This window comes from Mytilus galloprovincialis, chromosome 14 (assembly GCF_965363235.1).
Source record: "Mytilus galloprovincialis chromosome 14, xbMytGall1.hap1.1, whole genome shotgun sequence".
Lineage (NCBI taxonomy): Eukaryota > Metazoa > Mollusca > Bivalvia > Mytilida > Mytilidae > Mytilus > Mytilus galloprovincialis.
Genome location: NC_134851.1, coordinates 37528202 through 37543239, shown reverse-complemented (window position 1 = coordinate 37543239; position 15038 = coordinate 37528202).

The following is a 15038-nucleotide window of genomic DNA, read 5'->3' as shown; positions in this document are numbered from 1 at the left end:
ACCTAGGTTAAGGGAAATAACTCTTTAAATCATCAGTACGTTTGTGTCAACCATTTTTTTAAATATATTCTAAGCTTCTAGGTTACATAGATTATTTTCAATCTGTTTCAGGTAAATGCTTAAAATACTTTGATGAACTTGACTTTTACAAACGTACAGATGATTTAAAGAGTTATCTCCCTGAACCAAGGTCTACCCCCTTAAACGGACCAAATATCATTTTATGATTGATATAAGATAGGATTGTCGTCATACATGTACTTTGTTTAGCATCTCCAACATTTCTGTATGTCAGGACCATAAACACCGCATGTACAAATATCTTTATCAATGGTTTATTTTAAAAACTTATCAAAGTTTCCAGTAATTCTTTTTTCAAAAGACTTACCTGGGACGTTCGAATTAAAAAAGATGAATTAAGAATAAGGTACGAAGAAAAATAGCATTAAAGATCCGTATTTCTGAAAGAGAAAAAAATACAAATACAGCTCCGGTTATCTATGTATGGGATAGAACCGCAGTATTTCAAATATTTCTAAGTTTTTTTAACACTTCATAAATTATTATGACACAATCGGTGATGATTCGTGTCAACCTTAATTGTATATTCATTAAGTTATATAGTCTATATAATACATTTATCTTTTAACTTCTAGTCGTTTTAATAATGCTGTAGTAGTCCGATAGCTGCTATTCATCAAACGGAACAATTTCGGTTTTACGATTGATAGAAGATAGGTTTGTGTATTTCCTCATTTATCATCTGAAACATTCGACATCGATGGTCTCGTTTAAAAATCGCATTATGCCAGGGTTAATTTCAAAAAGTTTTGTAAGCATAAACAAACACTAAAAATGGACTCTTAAATAAAAAAAGTTGAACAAAAAATTAAGGTCATTTTCAAATGCAGCTTATGTAATCTATTTATGGGGTAGGAACCGCAGTATTTCAAACAGTTAAAAGTGTTGTAAACAGTTAAGATACAAATATAACTGTACCAATGAGAATTCGTGTCAACATAGAACTGCTGACTTAACTTGATAATCATTTATTGTAATGTAATACAGTTTGTTATCTAGATAATTATTTATCTTTAAATTGTTTGTCATAATTAGTTTGACCATAACCATTTAATTATCTGCTATACATAGTTTAATATCTAGTTATATGTGTTTATAAGTGTGTTAGTGTGTAATAAAACTGTGGTTAAATACTTAAAATAACGTTTTGAGATCATTTGCGTATCGATTATTTTCGATTATAATCTAATATTGCAATATGAAACAATGAAACTTATCCAAATATTGATATATTTGCTATTGGTAATGAAAATTGCGTAGTTTCGTAATACAGCGGATGTCAAATACTGAAAATGAAGTTTGGAGATCATTTGCGCATCGATTATTTTCAGATCTAATGTTGGAATATGAAACAAATATACTCATCGAAATATATATATATATATATATATATATATATATATATATATATTCTACTTTCAATCTAGATATTATTGGTTTCGTAATCATAGTAATAAAAGCAGTGGTCAAAAACTGTCAATATAGGGTTGAGATCATTGCGCATCAATTAATAAGGATCTGATAATGACATGGATGACCTATGAAACAATGATAATATTTATTACAGTTCACATTAACTGTCAAACATTGTGGCATTGTGGAAACGCAATGAGATAGTTATTCAGTAATAGCTTTTGATAGGATTCCAATGACGGCATACATTGATTGCTTCCATGCAAGTATGAAATATTCATTTAAATCCGTGAAACAAAAGAAATATAATGTAAAATTTATATAAATGCACATGACATTAGTCCAAACTCTGTAGTATGTCCAAAAAGTGCCTTTTTATCAAAATGTGTGATTGAAAACTATTTGTTTCTTTTTTTGTACGAATCTCGTACTGTTTGTGAGTCGATGCTTTTATTGACTTCAGATATACTTTCACCTGGATGTCTCATAAGCCCATTTCATTGCATAGCTAGTGATGCATCCAAAGCAGGAAAACACTCTCCTGTCGACGAACTTGGTTTCCACCATGTGTTTTTCAAATTTTTGTGTATCTTTATTTGAATATTTTAGATAAATTGCAGATTTAACATCGATACAAGTAGTGCACCCTGACTCAGTGTGCGGGATTTTCTCGCTGTTTTGAAGACATATCAATGGCCTTTCGTTGTGTTTTGCTTCTTGTCAGGGATGTTGGCTTGTTGAAATATTCACCATTTACATTCTAAGTTTCAATAAATTTGTTAATAATTTTTTTTCCGCTTGATAAAATTATTTAGTATCCAGAAGTTACTATAGCAATAAAGACGTTGCTAAACAAAGACTTCCAGGGACTGTTTTACTGATACGAAAAAGAGAAAACCATAAATATTGCGACACATGATAAAAAGCCGAGAACAATATTATAAATTTGTCTAAACAATCAATTACCTATATGGGATCTCATCTAACCTGCAAAACAGATCTCTAATAACTCTACAATTTTTAATAATAATCTTCATTTGGGTTGATGAACATTCTTTAGTGTTGTCATAATCTATTTAACTTTAAACGGATGTTTTTCACATCAACTTATCTTATTTCTATACACAAACATTTTTGATAGTTCATTGATTGTTTATCTAGAAGAACTTGTCGAATCGTCACATTGATTTAGCCTAAGGTGCTAATTTTCAACTGACTTTAAATTCAGTTGTAATTTATCATTAAACTACCATATATAATCTTAATCATCAATATAGTTATATCTGGTAATGATTTGGAAGTTTCGTAATAACTCTGTGGCTCAATACTGGCTATACTGGTTAGAAATAGTTTTTTAATTATTAAAGAATCAAATGTTTAATTTGAACATGAAACAATGATATTTTTCCATCTACACTATGTATGTCAATAAGGTTAAAGTTCGACCATGTAATACAGCTGTTCTCAAATACTGAAAAATGGCCCTAGAACACAGTTATTTACAAGTGCATTTCATTTAGACAAAAAATGATAACTAAAAATATCGCATCTACTCTAAGATTGTTTACTATGTACTGTACAATTTTAGGGAACATTATATCAATATTATAGAAAAGTGTATTGGTTCTAACTCAAAATATGAATCACTTTATCATGTTTATGTTAAGAGGTCTGCTATTCAGTTGGACAGCTTAAAACATGCTAATTGTTTATTTTTTTTCAAATTAGAAAAAGATCACTACTTTACCTTAAAAGGCATATCCCAAATGTTATTTACCTGTAATTTTATCCCCCTATTTACTATGTTATGTTTAAAGTATTAATTAATTAATTTGGAGGGATTATGAGAAAAAATTGCAAATTATTCCATGTTCACTCTAAGGACACTATTTGTAGGCATCGAGAATCAAAAAACTATAACTGTGTGCCCGGACCGTCGTCTTGGGGTGACTTTATATCAGTTATAAAAGAATCTAATTTTGGGATCTAAAACAACGATACTTCTCAATCTACTTTATATACCTCAATCGGGTGTAAGGTTACAATTCAGATGTGGTCAAATGTCGTCAATATCGGCTTAAAATGATTGTGTTTCAATAGCTAAATGATCTAATGATGACATGTTAAACGTTGATCACACGTATTGCAGTTCATATGTACTCCCGACCATTGTGCTTACGAAATTGATCTTTATGACAGTTAAGCAAGGTTCTATAGTATATACATTTGTAGATATACGAAGATGCCACAACTCTCTATCCAAGTCACAATTTGTAACAGCAAACCATTATAGGGCAAAGTACGGTCTACAACACGGAGCCGTGGCTCAGAAACTTATGAATGATCCCCTCCCTCCAAAAAAATATAAATAAAAAACTAGCATTTATAAACGCGTCATTGTTTAAATATCTTGATTCATTTATTACATGTATTCGCATCCTTAGTCTCACCCCTGAACTTGTTTGTCATATTTGAGTCTTTATTAAACCGTCTTTGGAACAGGAAGCAACATACCCATGTCAGACAGGTTTATCACTCTTATGTAGAAACTTTGATTTATATGTATCACAATATTGTTCATTTGCTGTAGTCATTTATAGGTGTATTTAATATTATATTGTAATAACTCTTATGGGAGTAGTTTTGTCATGAAGACATATAGTTAACAACAAAATTATTAAACTGCAAGAAATCCAAAACGGAAAGTCACTTATCAAATTGCAAAATCAAATACTCAGTATAAAGAATCGTATAACAAAAAAAACAATTTGATAGTAAAGTAGTTTTCATAAGAATTTTACAGAACTACCGTTATATCAAAGAAACATAAAAATACCCTAACATAAAAATAAAGAACCCCTGAATTAGACCCTCACACCAAACAGCTATGAAGAGCCGCTTGATTTGTACATTAGACAAAAATCTCTTTACAAGATCTAAACTAATTTACCTATGGTATTCCAAAGAACAACACAATTTTCCAACTATTGAACTAGATTTGGTCTGATACAAATCCTGTTTTGATGGCATGCCTTTTTTAATGCAAGCATGATAACTTTCACCTGAACCTATATTATTCGTATACGCAATAATAATTTGATAAAAAATTGAAGTCTGAGAGAGCTTATGGAATCATAAAAGACCATTATTTAAGCGGAATTCAGGTCAAATTTCAAGTGACTTGAACTTTGCTCGTTACTAGGTTAAAATTGGTTACATTGTCTCTGCGGATTAAGGCGGATTTACGCGTTTGAGGCTGGGCCTTAGAGAGGGGGTTATCTGGTACAGAATTTACAGATACTTTTTTACTTCTACAAGTATGACGCATTATTTTGCCTTGGGGAAGCTTGTGTTACCTTTTTATAATCAAGCATTTAAACTGAAATATATAAATAAATAGGCATCTCCACTTGTGCTAATATGTCTTTTGATTAAGTTAGACAATTACAATTGATATTTTACAGTGTGTTTTCTATGTTGTGTTTTTGACCGTACTTTGACCTAAAATAAGTTACTTTTACAAATTATAATTTCGATGGAAAGTTGTCTCATTGGTACTCATATCACATCTTCTTATATATTTGTAACTTAATGTTTAGTCAATTTCCATTTTTTATTTATTCTCAAACATCAAAACAATTTATTAAGCTATTTCAAGATACTTATCGCATTTTATATTTCTAGCAATTCATCATGACATTGATAAATAATGAAATTTCAAATATTGACAACTTAAAAACTCGATGGTTGACAGAAGATAATAATGTTTTATATACCGCCAATACCTTGTCCTTGATTTTTCTCGAAGACCTAAGGCCGATAAACTTATCATAGAAATCATAATAAAGATTTCGTATGCAAGACTCTTTTTTAGTTCACAAAAGACTCTTCAGCACCCAAAACGTTAAATTAGCCATATAGTTGAAAAGAATAATTTTACTGATCAGTGGGTCTATCATAAATAACTTGAATCTAAAAATTATTTCAGCACTACATGTACATTCAAGGTCAAATTAAATTGTGGATTAAGGAATCTCGTCAGGTACTGTTGTGTGTCGTATATGAATCCCAAGTCTTTATGTTTGAAGTTTTCAAACACTACATTGGAGACCTTGCTCAATTGTGGAATAGTCAATTTCACCAAGAACTGTCTTTTGTCTTACCTGCATTTTAATGTCTTAATGATTTCGTCGCGACATTCAAGGTAAAGCTAAATTGGTGATTGAGGAAAGTAAGGTACTGTTTTTATGTCAAATATTAATATCAAAGTCTACTACCACATTCTTTGGCAAGCTAAACTGTGTATTGAGGAGTCTTGACAGGTCATGTTATGTGTCGTATATGCATTTAAATGACTGAAATATTCAGCAATAAATTTAAGGTCAAGCGTAATTGTGGATTTAGGAATCTCGTCTGATACTATTTCGTGTCGTTATGTATTGCAATGTTTTATATATTTCAGTACTACATTAAAGGTCAAGATAAATTGTGGATTAACAAATCTCGTCAAGAACTGTCTTGTGTCGTACATATATATCAATGTCTTAAATATTTCAGCACTACATTAAGTGTCAATCTAAATTATGTATTGATGAATCTTGACAGGTTCTGTAATGTGTCGAACATGTATTCCAATGTCTCAAATATTTCAGGATGCATTCAAGGTTATACTAAATTATGGATTAAGTAATCAAGTCAGGAACTGTCTATTAGTACACATGTTTCTAAATGTTTTAAATATTTTGGCACTACATTGAAGGTTTAGCTAAATTGTGGATTACGGAAACTGGTCAGTGGCTGTCTTATGTCGTACTTGTATCTCAATGTTATATTTATTTCGACACTTCATTCAAGGTCAACATAAATTGTGGATTAAGGAATCGTGAGTGGGTGTCTTATGTCGTACTTGTATTTCAATGTAGTATTTATTTCGACACTACATGCAAGGTCAACATAAATCTCGTCATTGGGTGTCTTGTGTCGTATATGTATCTCAATGTCTGCATTGTGTCAATACTATATTGAAGGTCAATCTAAAATGTGGATTGAGGAATCTCTCCACGAAATGTCTTATTTTGTATAAGTATCTTAATGCTCAAACTTTGTCAACACTGAATCGGGCTAAATTGTGGAATTGTGAATATCATAAGAATATGCCTTATGTCGAATGAATATCTAAATATCTAAATAACTCACATCATTTCATGTTAATCATGTTAATTGTAGTGTCTCTTTGTTTGCGTTTAGTTTTCCTCAACTTTTGAAAATTATTAGCTGTAACTTAAACAACGAACACGTCTTGGCCATGCGCAAAAATCATGTCAAGAAGAACAACTTATTAGGTAGATTTGAGTGACAAAATATAATGATACTCTATAAGAAGACGGTTTTAGCCTTGATCGTTCTATAAGTTTTTATGACAAAAAGTAGTGTTTTGAATTGGTATTACACAAATAACTTTAAAGCTATGAAATATTTTCGCATTCTCTTCAAAATCAAACTAACTTGAACAAGGAGTCAGTGGAAAACGATAACAAATTTCATAATGGATAGTTTATTTTTCCCCCCAAATACTTTTGGTGTAGCATGCCTTCGCTATATATACTGGAAATAACATTTTATAAATTTCCTGTGTCGGAATCGATTTCTAGATTTGCCTTCATCAGAAGAGATAACGCTACAAAACCCAAGTGGTTAAAGCAAATGATGCCATAGTACTAGTAATAATGAGAATTTTTATGAATAAAATTGACATGAACTTTTCTGAAAAGGTCAAGGTTGCTTGTAAGTCATCCGAAATACAAGGATGTAACCAGAATTAATAGGAAAGATCATGTTGACATTTAAACTAACAAAATCATAATTTTCCAGTTAATGGGATAACACGTCTTATCATTACATTTTTCTGCACCTAATACTGACATTGATGTTTGTTTTAACAATGTTCAACACGGTAATCATGGAAATGTTACTAACAATTATGAATGAATCAATTTTGATTGACGTTTCATGGGTACCTATTAATAGATAAAAGAAGATGTGTTATGTGTGCCAATGAGACAACTCTCCATCCAAGTCACAATTTATAAAAGCAAACCATTATAGGTCAATGTATGGCCTTCAACACGGAGCCTTGGCTCACACCGAACAACAAGCTATAAAGGGTCCCAAAATTACTAGTGTAAAACCATTCAAACGGGAAAACCAACGGTCTAACCTATGTAAAAAAACGAGAATTGAAAAACAGGTATAAATGACATAAACAAACGACAACTACTGTACATCATATTCAATTTGCAGCGGGATTCTCGCTTTTTCTGAAACAAAAGTGTAACTTCACAACCTTGCAAAATAATGTTCACTAGTGTTAAAGTGAATTTTGATTGAGTAAAGCACTTTCAATTGATACTTTATAGTGTGATTTTCTATGTTGTGTTTGTTACACTAATGTTTCAGATAAGGATGCCGATTGGTACATGTACCTGTTAAAACGTTTAAACCCGCTGCATTTGTTTGCATTGTTCTACGTCAGAAATCTGATGTTCAGTAATTGTCATTTGTTGATGTGGTTCATAAGTGTTTCTCGTTCATCGTTTTCACTATAGGTAAGAACGTTGGTTTTCCCCTTTGAATGGTTGTACACTAGTCATGAGTGAGGCCCTTTAAAGCTTGCTGTTCGGTTTGAGCAAATGATCAGTGTTGAAGACCGTACTTTGGCCTATAATGTTTTACTTTTACAAATTTTGACTTGGATGGAGAGATGTCTAATTGGCACTCATAACACATCTTCTTATATCTATCATTTCTTTTGTGAACATTTCATCAAAAGTCAATCAGGTAAATGGGACTTAAATCAGCAACATAGTGAATGTGAATTATACTCTAATAGGAAATTCTGAACTAAGGTCATTTATAAACGGCGTATGTTCGATTATAAACTAAATAGAATCAAAGTGATTATTTAGTGAATTTCAATTTTTAAGAGACTAATTTTCTGATTATTTATTTAACACAATCATGTCATTTATTTTCAGGTAACAATACTTTTTAAATTGCTTCAAGATGGTGAATGCCATGCTGATTGGATGACCTGTGGAATATATGTGGTAGACGTTTAGAATTGACCTTCTAATGATTTGATTCAAGTGTCGTTGATAAGTCTTACAGGGAATAACTGCATGTCTGACATACACAACCATAAGCTTTGATGAAATTTATTTTGTGATTATTTGGTGTATATCAATTTTTAAGAGAATAATTGTCTGCCTATTTATATAACACAATAGTGTCATTTTTTTTTTCATGCTCAACACTTTTTAAAATTGCTTCAGGGTGGTTAATACCTTGCTGATTGAAAGAGCTCTATTGCCTGGTAGACGTTTTGATATAGCCTTCCAACTGATTTGATTCAAGTGTCGCTGATAAGTTTTAGGGAGAAGAAATGTATGTCTGGTCACTGACGAGTCTTATAGAGAAGAAATATATATGACTCTTCTACTCTTTGAAGATAAATAATTCAATTTTCATGTACATTGTAGTCTACATATTTGCACAGACTTGATAAGATTTAAATATGCTTTCAGGTTGTATTTGACATGGCTTTTCTATATAGAAGAGGGCCGAAAGATACCAGAGGGACAGTCAAACTTATAAATCGAAAATGAACTGACAACGCCATGGCTAAAAATGAAAACGACAAACAGACAAACAATAGTACACATGACACAACATAGAAAACTAAAGAATAATCAACACGAACCCCACCAAAAACTAGGAGTGATATTCAATATTGTCCATAGCAATGATATCTATTACAGTGAAGATTCTTTTTTTTAATATTATTTTCTTTCTCCAATTGATATTAAATAAAGTGATTTAGAAATGTATGACACGTTAATTGTTAGATAAATCTTGCATTATACAATGAGTATTTTGTTTGTGATATTGTAGAGAAATGCAAAATTAAGAAACTTTACTCGGGAGAAAATCAAATGACACTAAAGTACATCATTACTTATCACTAAAATTGTATTCTAAGGAACAGAAAATCATTTCGTTGAGAAATAAAAAATGCGACGAAATAAAAACAATTAAATAAGATACCATCAACGACAAAAACAGGTAAATGACAAAATAAATAACAGCGAAACAAATACAGAACAAAGTAAAACGTAAAATATAAAATTGAGAATGGAAATGGGGAATGTGTCAAAAAGACAACAACCCGACCAAATTAAAGAGAAGTCTACAGCCGAAGGCCAATACAGCGAGAAATTCTTTCAACCTGAGGCGAGCCTTTTACAACCATCCCATTCCCCAAAAAAATCAAATTTGGCAATTATATATTGTCATCATAGAATTTTGACAGACATTTAAAATCTTACAATCATTGAAAGTACTCAAAAAATGATATGTTAAAGGTTGACATAAAAAAATATACCAGGCCTCCTACAGCCATATTTAAAGTTAAAAAGAAAAAGTACAAGTATTAGAAAAATCTAAAAAGTGTAAGGCGTTTCTCCTCATCAGTACGATTTTCATAAAAAAAAACAATCTTGCTTTTTTTCGACCGTTAAAACATTATTTTAAAACAAATTGTGCATGAATGCATACGCGTGGACTTGAATGTAGTGTATATTCCACATTTCCGTTCTTTCACAGAACGCCATACGTATTCCTTATATTTCTATTTGTCTAGAGGCCACCTGGCATACACCCATACCTCCTTTTATTAAAAGAAAACCAAGTGTTTAACAAATATAATTGACGTAAATATAACAAAACGTCAATATAACGTAATTTTGACGTTACCAAAAGTAACACCAACATCTAGCGTAACGTCTTTATTTATTTCGACCCCAAGGGTGAATGGGGATAGAAATATGGTCACTTGGTCTTCTTCCAACCGGCAGTAAAACGCTTGCCGAAGTGGGGCGTCCGTTGGCTGTGCGGGATGTATCGCAGTCACGTCCGGTCAGATTGGGGACGTTAAATCCGATGTTTCGTGTAAAGAGAGTGCCACGCTCTTTGCACGTTAGGAACCCTTGCAACAACTCTTTGAGGGGTCCGTAGGTGACCTGTTGCAAGGCAAAATTTCTGTCCCTATCCAATATACCCTCATTTTCCAGTGGCAGTCCAAATTTCCCCGACCACCATCCTCTATTATAACAACCTACCTATTGTATTTATCATTAATTTGTTCTCGTCCTGAATATGCATGAAATATTTGCCACTGGACGACAATCAATCAATTTATTTATTTCGACACTACATGCAAGGTCAACATAAATTGTGGATTAAGGAATCATCTCGTCAATGGGTGCCTTGTGTCGTACATGTATCTCAATTTCTGCGTTGTTTCAACACAATATTGAAAGTCAAGCTAAAGTGTGGCATATATAATTCCGTCAGAGACTTCCTTAGGTCATACATCTATCCCAATGTCTGAATTGTCTCTCTACGAATTGGCTTATGTTATATATGTATCTTAATGCTAGAACTTTTTTAACACTGCATTGAAGGTCAGGCTAAATTGTGGAATTGTGAATTTCGTCAGGGTATTCCTTTTGTTGAATGAATATCTCAATATCTTTATAATTCACATAATTTCATGTTATAGTGGGAGATATTATGGACATAATTGTGCAAATCGTGATACAAGCATGAAATTTGGTATAAAGGTTGACTAAATGATACTTAAAAAAAATCAGCTGCTGGCCAGGAAAAAAAATCATTTTTTCAAGATGGCCACCACACATTTCGGAAATGGCGTCATTACAAATTGACAATAATTCGTTAATCTTTTAAAAGGTGTGTTATATGAAAATCCAATGTTAGATTTGATAAAAAGTAAATGACAGTTCCTAAATTACGACTAGACAATACATTAATGAAACTAAAGGTGACTTCCGGTTTCAAAATGCCGGTAAAACAGTCAAAAATTTCAATTTTTATACTTTCAAGCAACTTCACAAGGGATGTATAATCCAATGTAAGTTATGATAAAACGTTAAAAAAGTTTCTAAGTACGACAAAACAACACAAAAATGAAGAAAAATAGTGACCTCCGGCTCAAAAATGGCGGCAAATACGTAGAAAATATACGTTATAATTTCAATCAACTTAACAAGTGTTAACACTCTTTGTTAAGTTTAAATGCCTAGTTTGTTTAGAAAGACAGGTTGCTTATTTTATAATTATCTGATAGTTGCCTATACAAGAACCCGTACAAGGAAGGCCAGAACGGAAGCATCTACAGTTATCAACACAGCTGGATTTTCGCCTCCGCATTTCAAAATTTTCTGACTCGAGGATGCAATGGCAGTCAAAGAAGTCCATTTTGATTTCTAACTGTCATTGATTCTTTCATCCAACCCCAGTGTTCATGACTTGGGACACGTACCTGTCGAATACCTGAATCAGGCTGAGCCCAAACAACTCCTCCTTGATATACTTCTCTTTTGATGTGCTCTGGAAAAGAACCTTTTGTAAGCGGAATTGCATCACGATGCCGCTGTTTCCTGGCAAACAATTCACATCGTGCATCGCTTCATACTTAAGCCTAAAAAAACATCCTTTACATCTAGAAAACCCTCCATTGTTAGCCAAGCTGACCTTTTGCCTTTCTCATGACAATTCGACAAAGTGCCACATCCTCTAAATGCATGGATGAAAGGAAGAGCAGCTACACAAGGACCAAACGCATTTGATATGTCACGTGCAGGAAGCCATCAAAAGTCGTTATTCCTTCCATAACCTATCCACAATTTGTTCTACCTAATTTTGCGATTGCTGCAATTCTTGATACTATTACATCTGTGTCAGTACTACCTAAAATTACATTTTACAACACTTTTCATAATTATGCTGAACATGGACAAACATTCGTGTATCTGCTTCTTCGTGATTACAAGGGGATAGATAGCAAGTATCTTAATTGAAATTGCAAAGAATATTTTCACCATGAGTAACATACACATTTTTAATAATAAATGCGTCCGAATTTGGATCAGTAAATCGCAGAATGTTTCAAGTAAACCCATTTGCAGCGATTTAATACCCCTATTTCAAGTGACATCCTTAGATAAAGACGGAGGAGCAGTTTGGTTTCTATGGATAAAGAAATATTCGAAGTAAAACTGTCTACTGTGACAAGAAATGAAAAGTCTAGAAAAGATATCGCAATCACTTTTAAGGTTCTCTAGCTTTGTTTTTGACAAAGACGTTTCCAGTTTCATTTTGCGGCCAAAATAGGAAGTTGTTCTTTTTTATTTGGTTATAAAAAGCAGGTTCTCTTTCGTTCTGCATTTGCTTCATATTGTTTGGACCAATATCTTGGAGTTTATTCACATATCTTACCTGTTTCCGAATCAACAATTTCCTAAATGGAGTATTTTTTTTTACGAATCTGACGACTCTTCTAAAAATGAATTTCCAAACTCGTTCATCACTTTGCAAAGCCTTTAAAGCTGTTTAAAGAAATCTTTTTGTGTTTTCGTAGAGTCTTCATTATGTTGTTCGTCTGTTTTAGAATGACCGAAACCACTAGATCTTTCAAATTAATCTTCTAGTGTACTTACTCCTGGTCCAGCTACCATCCATTTGACTAAATGGGATCTTCGATAAATCCTATGGCACCAATATCGCCCTTCACAATTGCATTATTCTGTTTTTGTGCCTGATCAATTGTGTTACAAGAAAGAAATTTACCTGTCTTACGTACAGTGACATTATCATTTTCAAATTACATTTCAACCTTTAGGTGATGTTCTGGAAGGGAAGTTATATCTCTGAGATGAGTCGGTAACGATCGAGCATAATTTACACGATCAAGACAATACGATAGCATGCTTTTTATGGACTGTTTGAAAAGTACGAAATCTCACTCATGAAATGAGCATAATACCAAAATCAGAAGAAGTTCTTAATTCATAATTGAATGCCAGGAATTACACTGTGGTCGAGATGACTCTATTTCCTTACACCAGTCTTTTAAATCATTGAACGTCACAGAGTCATGACATAATTATATATTCTGAGTTTAGCTTTCATAATCTGAAATTAACAATTTTTAAGCAAAAAACGTGCAGTTGTCTGATGCGCCTGTCTAGTCCTAGGTACATTCGAACATACATAAAAAGAATCTGCCGTTCTTGGTGTTGCAATATTGGCTTCAGTAAGACAACATGTCTATCCCCTATCACGCAATAAATCACCCTTAGTTTTATAACAAGTCATTTCAACGTGTAATCCACCAAACATGACGATACACTTATATTTTCCTTACAAATCAGGCCATTCCCACTGAATTTGCCCAGGCATTTCTAAAAGTGGCTGATCTGCAGTTACATTAGATGTTTCTCCAGATTAACTACATTTTCGCCTTAACCATCGAATATCTGAGAATTGCCTGGTAGTGCATTCAAGTCGCTCTTGATGTCTATAAATAGTTTGCACATGCGCAAAAGTGTGAAACACATGTGTGTCATAACCTTGAAAAATGTTATTAAACCAATTCATAATAATATTAGAAATCCAAAAATACTAAATATATAATAAATAGTTCAAATGTTTTTGAAAGAATTTTGTTACATTTTCGAGCATGCGCAAATACTGGATATGTCAAATATTCATTTTTAATAAATATGTGATGTAAGGAAGGTAGCCCCCAAACCTGGTTATTGGTTTTTACTAAAAGAAGTTCAAAAACAAGTTTTCCAGAAAAATCAGTATTTTCAAACTAAAGAAAATAGCCATTTTAGAAAATGGCCGTGGCCATCTTGAAAAAAAATATTTTTTTTAATGGCCAGCAGTTATTTCTTACAAAGTATATAATAATGATGCTTTGTGGTAATTTTCATGCTTGTATCATCATTTGCACAATTCCCTCGATTTTGCTTGCTAATATCTTCCACTATTAATAGCAGTGTCGATTTATCTGTGTTTAATTTTCTTCAATTTTTGACAATTGATAGCTTTAATTGAAACAAGGAACATGTCTTGGCCATGTGCAAAAATCATGTCAAAAAGTTGTTCTAGGAAACTGATATTATCAAGATGCTTGATTTCTTGATTGACAACGTAACTGTTACGTTCAGAGGACGTGTTTTTCAAAAGACTGTCGGCATTCCAATGGGAACAAACTGTGCTCCTCTACTTGCCGACTTGTTTCTTTATTATTATGAGGCCGACTTTATACAGGAACTTCTTAGGAAGAAAGATAAGAAGTTAGCAATATCCTTTAACTCTACTTTCCGCTATATAGATGATGTTCTTTCACTAAATAGTTCAAAATTTGGTGACTATGTGGAACGCATCTATCCCATCGAAGTAGATATAAAGGATACTACAGATACAGTTAAGTCGGCATCATATCTTGACTTACATCTAGAAACTGACAATGAGGGTCGGTTGAAAACAAAACTTTACGACAAAAGAGATGATTTCGGCTTTCCAATTATGAACTTTCCATTTCTAAGTAGCAACATTCCAGCAGCACCTGCATTTCCTATCATGATTTTCTGGATAGGGGATTGCTGCTCACA